General features: G+C 38.7%; 1 protein-coding gene across 2 annotated transcripts in view; it reads right to left on the minus strand.

The window, feature by feature from the left end:
- Window positions 1-15,155, minus strand: part of APP (amyloid beta precursor protein) — a 120,231-nt gene that overhangs the window by 72,412 nt on the left and 32,664 nt on the right. The gene's annotated exons all lie outside the window — the stretch shown is intronic.

A 15,155-nucleotide genomic window follows, 5' to 3' on the forward strand; every position in this document is an offset into this window, starting at 1 on the left:
AATGCACAATAGACTTTATTTTTTGTTACATTACACTTTGCAAATGATGCTTATAGTCACCTTTTGTGCTGTTTAATTAGACTGCTGCCAAAAATTTTTTTAAATTTTAATTCCATTTATATCCCGCCCTTCTCCGAAGACTCAGGGCGGCTTACAAGCTTAGCAGTAGCCTTCATTCTATGTATATGCCTGCTTATTAGGGCTTTCACACACACCCCAAGCGGCATTATTACAAAGTCAGCTTAATTGCCCCCAACAATCTGGGTCCTCATTTTACCTACCTCGGAAGGATGGAAGGCTGAGTCAACCTTGCAAGGCATAGTTACCTCACCAATCCTTCCTTTGTTTTTTCAGTCGTTCTTAGTTATTTTTTAATTTGTACAGAGAAACATTCTTCTGATTGTCATGCACAGATTCAGTCTTCACAAAGTTAAAAAACATTTGTGCATGCATATACCGTGGTTTATTCAAAAATAAGACCTACCCCGGAAATAAGACTTAACTTAATTTTGGGGGTTGGGCCTAATATAAGCCCTACCCCCCAAAATTAGCCCTACTTAAGAGACTGCACAGCTGGCCACCCATTCCATCACACCGTCTGCTTGCTAGACATGAGGTGGGGCAGGGGGAGGCTAGGGGAGCTTCCCCACGCACCCTGGTTTGCAGCTAGGCCTACCGTGCCCCCACATCTGTCACATTTTGCCTGTTTGGTAGTGACTTCTCCCACTTTCTCCTTCTCCTTTGAACAGCCCTTCACTCCCACTGCTGCTTTTTCAGTCCTGGATCTCAGTTTGTCTGGAGTCTGTGCAGAGGGCCTTTAGAAACGAAGGCCCGCAGTGATCAGGTATGTGGTGGGAACCATTCCCTTCGCTTTTGGACTGGCTCCAAAATTGGCTGGAAGGAGCGACCCCAGGGCTCAAATCTGGCTTTGCAGCAAGAAAGGGGATTGGAGACACATGAATGCACGCTAGTCTGGCATCTCAAAAAAAAAGGGGGGGGTTCCCCCCACTGCCAGATTTTCGCTGCTATACTGTATAACTTTCTTTAAAGTTTACTTGATACAGAATGCGGATCCTTCCCGTTCTGCATCAATTAAACGCTAAAGAAAGTTTAACAGTATGGCAGTGAAAAACTGGCACTGGGGGGGGAACCACGGTATCACGTACGGGGAATCTGTACCACCCACCTCCCCCCCCCATGCCCCTGTCTGCATGCTCAGCCTGCTACCGTAAACCTCACTTCTAGATCAATTTAGCAAAGTGAAGGCATGGGGAGGGAGGCAGGCGGTGCAGATTCCGCATATATGAATCGGGCTTTTTTTCCCCACTGCTGGGGAGGGAGGGAGGGAGGGAAGAAGGAAGGGGTATATTTATGTGTATACGTTCTCACCCATAGACCCCACCTACAGAAACAGAGACACATTTGAAAGAATCCATTGTCTGTCAGCAATTTTATTAAAACTTCTTCACCAAAGTAGCAACACAACAGTTGTAGAACTGCTTCAGAGGCAAAAGGCTAAATCAATACAAGAACAGCTAGCCAGAAGCTGGACAGAAGGAAATGTTGTCCTAGCAACTGCATACTTTTATTACTCATTCTGTTGTCTATATCCTTCCAAGATATTGCTAAACCCACACTGCTACCAGTAGCGGTTGCCTATTAATCACATAGAGTTTTAACCTGGGAGGTTGGGGGGCGGGCTTTCATGCTGAGAAGTAAATTCTGTGTCTCTGGCCTGGATTTTTGCTAAGGCTTATAAATATCTCTAACATCTGGATAAAGGAAGAGAGTGACACTAAAGAGCTAGAGACTGAACATGTATAGTAGAGTCGAAAAAGATACAGGAATTCTAAATTCTTCACTCTTCTCTACAAACCTGATGCACAAAGAACTAGAAAATAAAGATCCTGCAGAACAGAAGTTATTTTATAAACTACCTCAAAGGAATTTAGAGAAATGCAAAGTAATTGGCAATCTGTAATTCAAAAGCTTCTTCTCCCATTCAGGACTATGGCAATATATACAGAGCTACATCAGATTTCAACAGAAATACACTGAAGTAATATTTATCAGTCTGTGTAACTATTTGGACAGGTAGACAGTCTTCTGTGCATCCATATGCAAACTACCTCAGAAAGCCTTCAAACTGATTGAATTGAGTCTTCAGAAAGCCTTCATCACTAATACTTGAAAGAGCAATCTGGAAAGGCATTCTCAGGAGTGAAGTGTTCCTCTGAATAGTTTAAAGAGCTGTAATATTTAATATGTCATTAACATATAAATGTGCTATTTGATTTGAGTAGCTATCCACAGCCATCAAAATGGCATATTTTCTTTTAAAAAAATATATTTTTTACACTGCAGAGTGTACTTATGTAGTGTTTTGCAACTAGAACAGACATCTAGAATAATTTAGAAATATTAAAATATATTTTAGGAAGTCAAAGATTAACGAATTTGTTCAAGAGACCAGAATTTCAAAGAAAGTATCGGATTTATGGCTACACACTCTTGAACTAATATAATTCAGTTTTCCTTTCTGTTCTTCCCTCCATACTTTAGTTAAGTGTGGTGATGTGTGTGTGTGTACACATACATATATGTATATATGTATGTATGTATATATTCTTCTATTACTTAAACAGGACAATAAAAATTATTCTTCTCTCAGCCCACTTTTTACCTCATAGGCTTGAGAAATAAATTTATCAGTGTACTATGCGCTACTGATGTTATCTAGTTTGGTGATGAAACATCTACAAGAAAACAACCAAGCTCAGAGAGCACCAAGGACCTCACAGTTCAACACTAAGCTACAATATTACCTTCTAAATAAAGTTAATTTATAAAATATTGTGCTGAGTAATTAAGGTGATTTTCATGTTTCACCTTAATTTTTATATTTCACCTTTGTTTCATGCTTTTCAATCAGTATTCTTACCTTCTTCTTATATCTTACCAAAAGATAGGTTATTTGAAAACTCCAATCTTAATTTTCTAGGTTTGGATCTTTCTGTTTCAATATGGTGCACTGATGTTACATAATTGCATAATAAAGCATCTAAAAGCAAACTACCAACTCAGAGAGCACTAAGAACTCCAAAGTACCATATTTATTCCTACCTGGAAATTATTTCCTTTGTAGGATTGAAATAAGATAGTTTTGGTTCAAGCACTAATCCACACTACCACAATATTTCACAATATTCCATCTATTACAGATACCTATGCAATTATGTTTGTCGATGTCAGGTTATTCTTTATCTGTTCCATTGGAATAGCAAGAGAAAAATATCTACATTAATATATTTGATCATACTGCACATCAGTATATTTATGCAATAAAGAATCAAGAACAAAAACAAAAAAGGGAGGGAATGTTTTGTTTATGATTTATGGAAAGGAATGGCACAATATAGCCCCAAATACCTGCATGTATTTGCATACCCTTTTATTTATTTATTTTTATTTAATTAGATTTATATACCGCCTCTCTCCCGAAGGACTCGGGGCGGTGTACAGGGCAATTAAAACACAATATACAGCACATAATATACAAAAATTAAAATAAATTAAACCAAATAGCCCAAGCAATAAAACACGTTCTAAAATTTAAAATTTGGAATTTAAAATCTAAAACCCCAATCCCTCAGTCCAGGCCGGCAAGTTCAAATAACCAAGTCTTCAGGTCACGGCGAAAAGAGCAAAGGTTGGGAGCCATCCAGAGCTCCACAGGAAGCTGGTTCCAAAGGGCAGGCGCGCCCACAGAGAATGTTCTCCCCCTGGGGGCCGCCAGTCGACATTCCCTGACCGACGGCACCCTGAGGAGGCCCTCTCTATGGGAGCGCACAGGACGATGGGAAGTTAACGCCGGCAAAAGGTACTCCTGTAAATATTCCGGACCCATGCCATTTAGGGGTTTATAGGTCATCACCAGCACCTTGAATCTCACCCGGAAGACAACTGGAAGCCAATGCAGCTCGCAGAGCAGAGGTGTTACATGGGAGGATGGGAGACCCCCATCACAACTCGTGCGGCCGCATTCTGCACCAGTTGGAGCCTCCGAGTGGTATTCAAGGGCAACCCCATGTAGAGAGCATTGCAGTAGTCTATCCTAGAGGTCACGAGCGCATGAGTGACTGTGCGTAGGGCATCTCGGTCTAAATAGGGCCGCAACTGGCGCACCAGGCGAACCTGGGCAAAAGCCCCCCTGGTCACTTATCCTTAAGGATAATATGAAACAATGATTGATTCCGGTGGCGTCGCGGCGCCGAAGACAGCCTTCCCGGGCTGCCCGCGGCTCAGCTGTTTGTTTTTTCGCCCGTAACAGCGTCGAACAGCTGTTCGGGCGAAATTGAAGCCCCCTCCTCGGGAGAAGAGGAGGGGGTGAGGCCCCAGGTAGGGGTAGAGCTCTCCGAGGCCGCCTGAGCTTGGAGCTTGGGCGGCTGAAGGATTGAACTCCCCCGTAGCCTGGGTTGCTCCCAGCTGGCCGGCGTGTCTGCTCTGAACTTTCTGGAGCGGAGCCAGGCGTCTGCGAACCATCCCTGCCTGAAGAAAGGACTATGATTTAAAGGAGCAGGCAGAGCGGTACAAGAGATAAAGGTGAAGAGGCTTATTTTAATATACTCTCTAACTACTTGAACTTTTTAAACTCTAAGTGAAAGTGCGTCATATTTGAGGATTAAAAGATGGCGGCGAAACCTCCCCCTAAAACTCTTCGGAGTGGTGGATCCTCGCCAGTGCAACAATCATCTTTACAGGCGTTGCACCCTTCTGAAGCGCTGACAGCGAAGGAGTTTCGAGATGCTGTGGATAAACTTTTGGACTCAATTAATCAATCAATGGCTGATAAATTTGCGCAGATGGAGGAGAAATTGGAGAAACTGGAGGAGAGAATGGAAGAGAGGATGGAACAGAAGCTCAGCGTGATGAAGGTAGACATTTTGTCTTCAGTGCATAAAGTGGCGGAATGTGTGGAAGAATTAGATGAAAAGATGGATGATTTGGATCAAAGGAATGCTATATTAGAAGTCAAAGTAAGAGAGAATGAAAATGTAAGAGATAAACTGGAGAAGGACTTAAGTTTAGCCCAATTTTACCAGATGCAGTTTGCTGTCAGAATCAGAGGTTTAAAAGAGGATACTAAAGAAGACTTGAAGCAGCTGATCTCTGAGGCTTTTGAAGAAGTATTAAACCTGCCAGCATCTGAAATAAGAGCAGCTATGGATAAAGTGTTTCGGGTGAATTCATGGATTGCCAGACAGAGGAAGTTGCCTAGAGATGTGGTGGTTTATTTTGCAAAAAGAGAGATCAGAGATCAAATTATACAAGCTGCCTATGATGTTAAAGTGGTGATTGCTGAACAAGAAGTTTTGGTTTTAAAAGAAATTCCTCCAAGGATTTTAAGGGGAAGGAAGGATTATACATTCCTCGTGCATGAGCTCAAGCAAAGAGATATAAGGTTCAGATGGGAGATTCCTCAGGGGCTGATGGTGATGCATGAAGGTAAAAGGTACCGGTTGATTACTGTGAAGCAAGCGCGTGATTTTTACAACAATGTTTTAAAAGCAACTCCATTAACGCTCCTGGAAGCTGGGAAAGGATCTGGAGAAGAAGAACAACAAGAGGAGGAAACGGAGGAAAGTGGAGTGGGAGGAGATCAAGTTGCAACTTCTTTGGATGATCCTAGAGAGCAAAGAGTGACGCGTGCTGCTTTAAAACGAGCAAAGAAAATAATAGAACAAGATCAACAAAAGTCTTCAGTTTCTTCGCAACGTACATACAGTCAAGCTGTGGGAGGAGCTCGGCCTAAAGAAGTTAGTCCTATCAAGGCTGTGGTCCATGGGCTTCTGGAGAATATTCATGGCAACTAAATTCTTAACTTGGAATGTTAATGGACTGAATTCACCGCAGAAGAGGAAGAAAGTTTTTCAATATTTAAAGCAATTTAAGATAGACGTTATATGTTTGCAAGAAACGCATATTAGAGTTTTGGATCAAAAGTATTTATTGAACGCGAGACTGGGTACGCATTTTGTTGCCTCTGCAGAGAATAAGAAAAATGGAGTAGTTGTTTATGTTAAAAGTGCTCTAACAGCAGATTTAATTGAAGCAGATAAGCATGGAAGATATGTTATGATTGAGCTGCTGTTAGAAGGTAAAAAGATGCTTCTAGTTGGACTATATGCACCTAACCAACAACAAGCTGATTTTTTTAGCTTACTTCATACAAAGCTTACCCAGTTGGATTATAAATCTTTTATTTTTATGGGAGATTGGAATGGTGTTCTGGATGTACACTTGGATAAAGCTGGAGCTTTTAAGCGTGTTCCAAGCCACGCCAGATTGCCTAAAACTTTTTTTGAATTGAAGGATGATTTGGAATTGCGAGATATCTGGCGTGAGAGGCACCTGCAGGAGAAGGATTATACTTTTTACTCTGACAGACACCAATCTTTCTCAAGGATTGATTTTATTTTGTTGACTAATGACTTCTTTTTGAGAACTAAAAAAGTGAAGATATGTGCAAGAACTATTTCAGACCACAGTCCAGTTTGGTTGGAGATTGATAAGGAGAAAAGAGATAGGCGCTCGTGGCGCCTAAATGAGAACTTGTTTAGAGATCAGAAAAATGTGGAAGAATGTAAACAGCGGATGAAGGATTTTTTCGAGATTAATATGAATAAGGGTACCTCGATGGATATGGTTTGGGATGCTAGTAAGGCCTATATGAGAGGGGTGTTGATATATATGAATAATAGACGTAGACGTGTAATGGAAACTAGAAGGAAAGAACTGGAGAATGAAATAAAGGAAAAAGAAAGGGTTTTGATTTTGAATCCAGGGGACGTGAAGATTAAAGAGGCTATTAGGCTGTTAAGAGGACAATTTGATAAATTAATGGCAGACCAAGTGGCAACCAATCTGCGGTTTGCTAGGCATAATACTTTTTGCAACGCTAATAAACCAGGCAGATGGTTAGCCTATAGACTGAGGAAGAAACAAAGGGCCTCTAACATAGACAAGATTGAATATAAAGGAAGGGTTGTGTTTCAACAGAATCTGATTAAGGATGCTTTTGTGGATTTTTATTCGAAATTATATACCAAAGAGGAAATTGAGGTAAAAGACATTGATAAATATTTGGAGAATGCTAATATTCCGGTCCTTACGCAAGCACAAAGAGAGGGGATTAACCAACTGATCACAGAAGAAGAAATCCTTACAGCAATTAAGGATTTGAAGGTTGATAAGGCGCCCGGTACGGATGGCTTGTCTGCGGCCTTTTATAAAAATTTACAATTTGAGATGATAAAACCGTTAAAGGAACTGTTCCAGACAATCCAGAGGGGGGGAAAGGTGCCACCGTCTTGGAGAACAGCTTTTATCTCATTGATTCCGAAGGAAGATCAGGATGCTACTCAAGTTAAAAATTACAGACCGATTTCGCTTTTAAATACAGATTATAAGATATTTGCTAAGGTTTTGGCTAATAGACTGATGAGGGTTCTGCAACAGGTGATTCATGGGGATCAAACGGGGTTTATTAGTGGTAGGCAAATGAAAAATAATGTTAGACATATAGTTGATGTGTTAGAGTTTTTGGAAAGACACAACCAGATCTCTGCAGCGCTAATCTTTTTAGATGCTGAAAAGGCTTTTGATCAATTGAATTGGCAATTTCTGTTGAGAATGTTAGATAAAATGGATTTTGGGGAAAATTTCTTGCAGCCGATTAGGGCATTATATCAAAAGCAAACTGCCCGAATCATAGTTAACAATAGCTTGACGGCAGTATGTAATATTGAGAAGGGTACAAGGCAAGGATGTCCGTTATCGCCCTTGCTATTTGTATTAACTTTAGAGATATTATTGAACAAGATTCGGAATTCGGAAAAAATTAAGGGGATACAAGTTGGAGATCAAGATTATAGATTGAGAGCATTTGCAGATGATCTGGTTGTTACAGTGACCCAGCCAGAGAATTCTGTTGTGGACCTGATAGAGATAATAACACAATATGGGAAGGTTTCTGGATTTAAAGTAAATGTACAGAAAACTAAAATTTTGGCTAGAAACATGACAGTTTCACAGAAGGCCTTCTTGGAAGGATTAACTGGATTTGAGATTGTTAAAAGGGTTAAATATTTGGGGGTAATTTTGTCGCCCTCGAATACAAAGCTATATAAAAATAATTACGAAAAATTGTGGGGGAAAATTCAAAAAGAATTGGAGAGTTGGCAAAAATTGCAATTGACTTTGTTGGGACGGATTGCAGCAGTGAAAATGAATGTCCTGCCCAAATTTTTATTTTTATTTCAAATGATACCGATTCTTAAGAAAGATTCTAACTTGGAGGAATGGCAGCGTGGTATCAATAAATTTGTGTGGGCAGGGAAAAAGCCACGAGTTAAACTTAAGATTATGCAGGATATTCGTGAGAGAGGTGGCCTTAAATTGCCTAATTTCAAATTATATTATGAAGCTGCTGCATTAGTAGGAATAAGTGATTGGATTAACTTGACGCAATCGAGGTTATTAAATCTTGAGGGCCATGATTTGTTGTTTGGCTGGCATGCATATTTGTTGTATGATAAGAAGGTAGGTACCGTGTTTAGGACGCATATTCTAAGACAGGCATTGCTGAGAGTTTGGAAGAAGTATAGACATAAGCTAAGTTGTAAGATACCATTGTGGGCAATTCCAAAACACGCAATAGAAAATATACATGCTGGTTTCAAACACGATGAGACTACCTACAAGGAAATTTTAAGTTTAGAAAGGAATGTTTGGTGTTTGAAATCATATAGCTTCTTGCGAGAAGAGAAGGTTGTACAAACATGGTTTCAATATACTCAGCTACGGGCCAGGTGGAAAGAAGACCAGAAAATTGGATTTGCAACGATTGATGAAAATTTGATAAAGCAAATTAGACATCAGGGACCTGCACACATTAAACGGATATATCTTGCACTGATTGAGATTGATTCAGAAACAGAGCTTGTTAAGGACTGTATGATAAAATGGGCCCAAAATATCCAGGAAGTTATTACTATGGATATGTGGGAGAAGATTTGGGTGAGGAATGTGAAATTTACTCAAGCTCAAAACTTAAGAGAGAATTTTTATAAGATGTTTTATAGATGGCATTTAGATCCTAAAAAACTTGCAAGTATGTACCCGAATTATCAGCCTAAGTGTTGGAGGTGCGGGGCTGAAGATGCAACATATTTTCACATATGGTGGACATGTAAAAAGGTTAAGGCCTTTTGGATTAAAATCTGGTGGAATATACAGAAGATTTTTAAAAGAAGGATAAAGTTTTGTCCGCAATTTTTTTGTTGGGAATAATTGTTGATGCTACAGTGGTGGACTCTAAGTTGATGCTGAATTTAATTACGGCAGCAAGACTTTTGATAGGACAATATTGGAAGAAAGAGGAGCTGCCGACCATAGAAGAATGGACTTTAAAGGTTTCCGACCTGGCAGAGATGGCGAAGATATCGGCTTATTTGAAAGATCACTCGCAAGAACGTTATATTATGGAATGGAGAAAGTGGATTGAGTTTATCCAGAATAAGTATAGGGTTAAGAAGTTTTATCTAGCATTTGAATAAGTCTTCTTTCGTGTTTTTTCTTTTCTTTTCCAATTTTCTTTTTTATATATATTTAATAATGTTAAGTTTTGTTTGTTCTTATACAAGTTAGAGGGTGATGGATTTTAGAATTTATGGTTGTTAGTATATGGTTGCTTATGATTGTTTTTATATATATATACCTTGTATTTAGCTCTGGGAAGTCCGGGGGGGGGAGGAGGGTGGGGGGGAGGTACGGGGAGGGAAGAGGGAGGGGGGAGCTGGGGAGGGGAGGGTCGGGGGGGATGGGGGTTTTTAATGGAAAATTGTATTGTAAAACTTTTCAATAAAAAAAAAAAAAGAAACAATGATTGTTAAATGATAAGAAATTAACTATAGATAGATATTAAATATGATTTAAAATTATGAAATAGAAATTGCTAATGATGATTTATGATGAAACGCAGATAGGGGGGACTTGAGGAAGTCACCTGAAAATTATTAGAAAGATTAGGAATAACGGAAGTTAAGTATTCTTTTTGTATTTTTGTTGATTGTATTGTTTATGTTATGTCTTGTTTTTTATATGTATTTTTTTGTTTAAATATGTTTTCATAAAAGCAATAAAAAAACCATAAAAAGCCCCCCTGGTCACAGCTCCTATATGATCTTCTAAACAGAGCTGTGAGTCAAGGAGGGCACCCAAGTTGCGAGCCCTATCAATGGGGGGTAACACCTCACCCCCTATAGTTAAAGATGGAATAGAGTGGACAACCCGAGATGCCGGTATGCACAGCCACTCGGTCTTGTCGGGATTTAGACGAAGCCTGTTCCTCCCCATCCAGACCCTCACCGCCTCCAGGCAACGGGACATCACAGCGAGGGCTGTGTTGATTTGGGGTGATTTGGGGTGGAAATAAAAAGCCTGTTCTTCCCCATCCAAATCCGTACCACTTCCAGGCAATGGGACATCACGTCGAGGGCATCACTGGGTTGGATCGGGGTGGAGATAAAAAGCGGGGTATCATCAGCATATTGATGATACCCCACCCCAAAACCACGAATGATCTCACCCAGCGGCTTCATATAGATGTTGAACAAAAGGGGCGAGAGGACCGACCCCAGGGACTCCACAAACGAGAGGCCTCGAGGCCGACCTCTGCCCCCGTCAACACTGACTGCAAACGACCCAGGAGGTAGGAGGAGAACCACTGTAAAACAGTGCCACCCACTCCCAACCCCCTGAGGCGCCGCAGTAGGATACCATGGTCAATGGTATCAAAAGCTGCTGAGAGATCTAATAGGACTAGGACAGAGGAGCAACCCCTGTCCCGAGCAACCCCTGTTATTGTGTAAAAACAGAAACTTTCTATAATACGGTATGCGGTAGATTAAACTACAAGTTATTTTCATGATTAGAGCCAAAAATCTATATTGTTCAGGAAGCAAAATCTTTATTGTCCAGTGACATCAGAAAAAAGAAACAGGCCATCTATGTATTTTCCAATGGACACCCACTTTATCAAAAAAGTGTCTGACCACTCAACTCTCTACAGCACGGCTAACACAAGCTATGAAAAAGATAACAATGCCATACATCAAAAATATCTCAGAGCATGTATGTATCCAAATCAACCACCTAAGTGTTGGAGATGTGGTAGTGAAGAGGCAACTTATTATCATATATGGTGGACATGTAAAAATGTTAAAGCCTTCTGGATAAAAATATGGTGGATTTTTCAGAAAGTTTTTAAGAAAAAAATAAGATTTACTCCGCAGCTATTCTTATTGGGGATTATTTCGAATTGTACTGTTATAGAAACTAAATTAATGTTACATCTAGAATACTGTATTTCAGAAACTGAAATCGTAACATTAACTTAATAGAACTGTATTTATTTAGTTTTTTTAATTCCACCTTCTTCTTCCTATTTTCCCCATAACAACAACCCTGTGAGGTGAGTTGGACTGGCCCAAAGTGACCTTATGACTAAGGCAAATGGCTCTCTTGCAAGTCCATGAAATGAAGAGGCTGTAATGATTTCAGAATGTTACTATGTGCACATATATCATAAAACAGTGCAAATTTTAAGCTCCCAGACACATAAATTTTAAGATTATAAATATACAACAGATGTATTAATGCAAGCTGAAATATGAATCAAAATTGTAAAAAATGACTATAGCTGAATGTAGCCAATAGCACTTTGATACATGTTTAACGTTTCAGTATAATTAAATGCTTCCAACTTTGAGGATGTCTCCATAGTCATGTGGCCAGCATGACTAGACGCCAAAGGCACACAGAACGCTGTTACCTCTCCACCATAGTGGTCCCTATTTTTCTACTTGCATTTTTACGTGCTTTCGAACTGCTAGGTTGGCAGAAGCTGGGATGAGTAACAGGCGCTCACTCTGTGAGGCACTCGGGATTCGACCCGCCAAACTGCCGATCTTCTGATCGACAGGCTCAGCGTCCTAACCCACTGAGCCACTGCGTCCCTTACTATCTTAAATTAAGCCCAGTTAATAACTAAATTCTAGCTAACAAAGCAAGTTACACTAATGAACATAGAAACCAATACTTCTGAACTCTTCATGGCTTTTACTAGCAAACATAGCTCGCTCTGTAACAGTAATTAACGCAATACTACCAAGTAATTTGTTGAGTTTATGGTGCTTTAAACAGTTCCCATTAGTCATACAGTGCTCTCCTGTGTACAATGTTAATTATAACCATGGGTATAAAATGCACAGAAGTTATAGAAGTGGTCTGAACACATACAAATATACTATTCAATATTTTGTTTTTCAGCATTAATTTTCAACATTTCGCTTTTAGTTGTAATCAGTTCTAATGGGCCAATGTTTGTATTATGTTAATACCATGCTTATATTATGGAAATACATTGATCATACAATGAATAAAATGAAAGGATGTGCTTGGTTTTCAATTTGACTGGAAAGCAATACCCTGGAATACACAGGTGTGCAACACAGCATGTGCCTATAACTCCTTCACCATCTGGCTGTATAAAGTTGATACTAATGAGGTCTGGGACTCTTAATGTGGTTTCTCCCTTTAAATCTCCAGGTCATATGCACAACCCAATTTTATTATTATTTTTTAATTATGTTTGTCCATGACATTGTGTCAGCTATTTTAGGAATGGGCAGAAGCATACAAACCTACTACACAGGTTTAGTTCCTATTATATGGCTCAAAATTTCAAATGAAACATTGGGAAGACCCTTGATTAAAATTATATAAATTGTTTTTGGTAAAGGAGGAGGAAACACAGCGTACTGTATAAATTTATCTTTTCAATTAATATTTTATTATTAGTTTATTTAAATACTCATACTTTTTGTTTTTTTCTTAAATTGCTTTGTTCCTCCTCTGTGCGTATTTAGAATTAATAATAACACTAATGATCCATTTTTTCCCCATGGTTATAAATGAAGTATTAGAATGCAACAATGTATGTATAATTATTTATGAATGTATAATATATGTATAATGTAACATGTATGTATAATGCATAATATAATTATGTATGTATACTTTATGTATAATATATGTATATATTGATCTTCATGTATGTACTGTATACATAATGTATACATATTCATACATTAGATAATCTGTATACAAGATGCAGTATATTTTTATAAATATATTATCAATATATACACACTTCAACTTTTTATTATTCAGACCTCCTCCAGAGATTTTTGAAGAAAGAGTTTCTACCACTACAATTGAGGTTATATTTACAAGAGTTCTAAATATCTCCAGCCTGACCCCACTCAATCTACTCTGGTCATGTATAGTACATCTATAATGTATATAATTTTAACGTATGTATATTTACATATAATTTATGGATAATATTATATGTATGTATTGACCTTCATGTATGCATTGTATCACTGAACTTCCTGAGAATAAAAATGATTTAGGTAGTGAGGCTGTGCGTACGTCCACTTTCTATGACTCTCAGAATTGCTTCTGATCCTAATTGCTGAAACTGATAGGAGTTTCCTCCATCTCTAAGTATGGAGCTATCAGACTTCACACTGGGCTTAACTGCAAATCTTAGCTCTCCAGACACATAATCCCAGTTTAGAAACTGGCTTACTTGTTTGTAAGTTCTCCAGCAATAATGAGGCCACAAACTATGGAGTACTTCTGCCCAGAAGTCAAAACCTGATAGAGGCTGATATTCAAAATTTAATCTCTGGACTTTTCTGAGTTAAAAAATGTTTGGCCGTTCTCCTAATGGCCATGGAAAATGCTTGTTCTATATTAGTATAATGGTCCCCTTTAACTGGATCCTACTGCTCCTTATTAATTCCTCGTGGGAATACCTGAGAAGTGTACTGTAAGACCTAAAACAATTGAAAGAAAATCCTGAAAATCCCTCACTTTCCAAACATATAAGGTGACCTCTGACACCTACCTACACCTGCCCACAGATGTTGTATGACTCCCAACCCCAAAAGCTGTCTTCGTCTGCTTTTTCTACTCTGATAGTAAAGAGAAGCTTGCTTTTAAATATTTAACCAGAAATTGCATTATACTTCTATTGTTTACCAAATTCCCATTATTTGTAACTGTGTGGCTATTAATAATACTGGAATGTCTATTCAATTTGGGAACCCAGGGATTAATTTTAGATCCATTTTACGCTATAACACACTCACTGTCATGTGACCCTGCATACCAGAAAGAAAAAAAGTAGTCTGTTCCAACATTTCTAACTCTATCCAATAAAGCTGTAACTTATATTAGAATAGTTTATCCATATTAGAAAGTTAAGTTAATCTCTCAACAGACAATATAGTGTCATGTAAAGTTAGGGATTTTTCTGCTGATAATAAAGGACAGAATTTTTTTTTCTCCTGAAGTTAAACTCAGCTTTGTTGTTCTAGCTTTTATAGCTTCTGACAAACAGGAAATATGAAGGCTTGTACTAATCTGCAGTACAAATTTTGTTTGGCAGAATCAACTTGCTAAATTAATAATAAAGTAGGGTTTAACATATCATTCTAGGTGCCATAGGCCCCCGGAATAATCAGATATCGGTTGAAAGGTCTTACTTACTTCTAAGTCACCAAATTGGAGACTGCTCTGCAAAATAGCCATACTGATGCTTTCTAAATTTATCCATTTTCACTATTTGACATATCATTTTGCTTTAAAATGGAACACACAACATTTTTTTAGATTTCCAGTATACTTGGCCTCTTGAGTGTCTTCTCCACACACACACACACACACACCCACACCCAAAAAAGGAGAAAAGAGATCAGAAGGAATGAAACAAAAATGAATCACAGATTGATCTGCAACAAAAGATAACACTGTATTTCTTTTTCCAGCCAATACTGCATCAATTAAAGACAGTTTATCTCTGACGAGTTCTAAGCAGGCCTTTAAACTATGCCACACCTCCGGCATCATCTGTATTTATAAGATGATTTGGGCATGGAAAGGGAAAGGATTAAGGTATGTGAATTTTGAAGTCAATAGTAACATACTCAACTCCCATTCTGCCTATTGGGCAAGGCTGGAAA

Source organism: Vipera ursinii, assembly GCF_947247035.1.
Source record: "Vipera ursinii genome assembly, chromosome: 4".
In the NCBI taxonomy this organism is placed as follows: Eukaryota; Metazoa; Chordata; class Lepidosauria; order Squamata; family Viperidae; genus Vipera; species Vipera ursinii.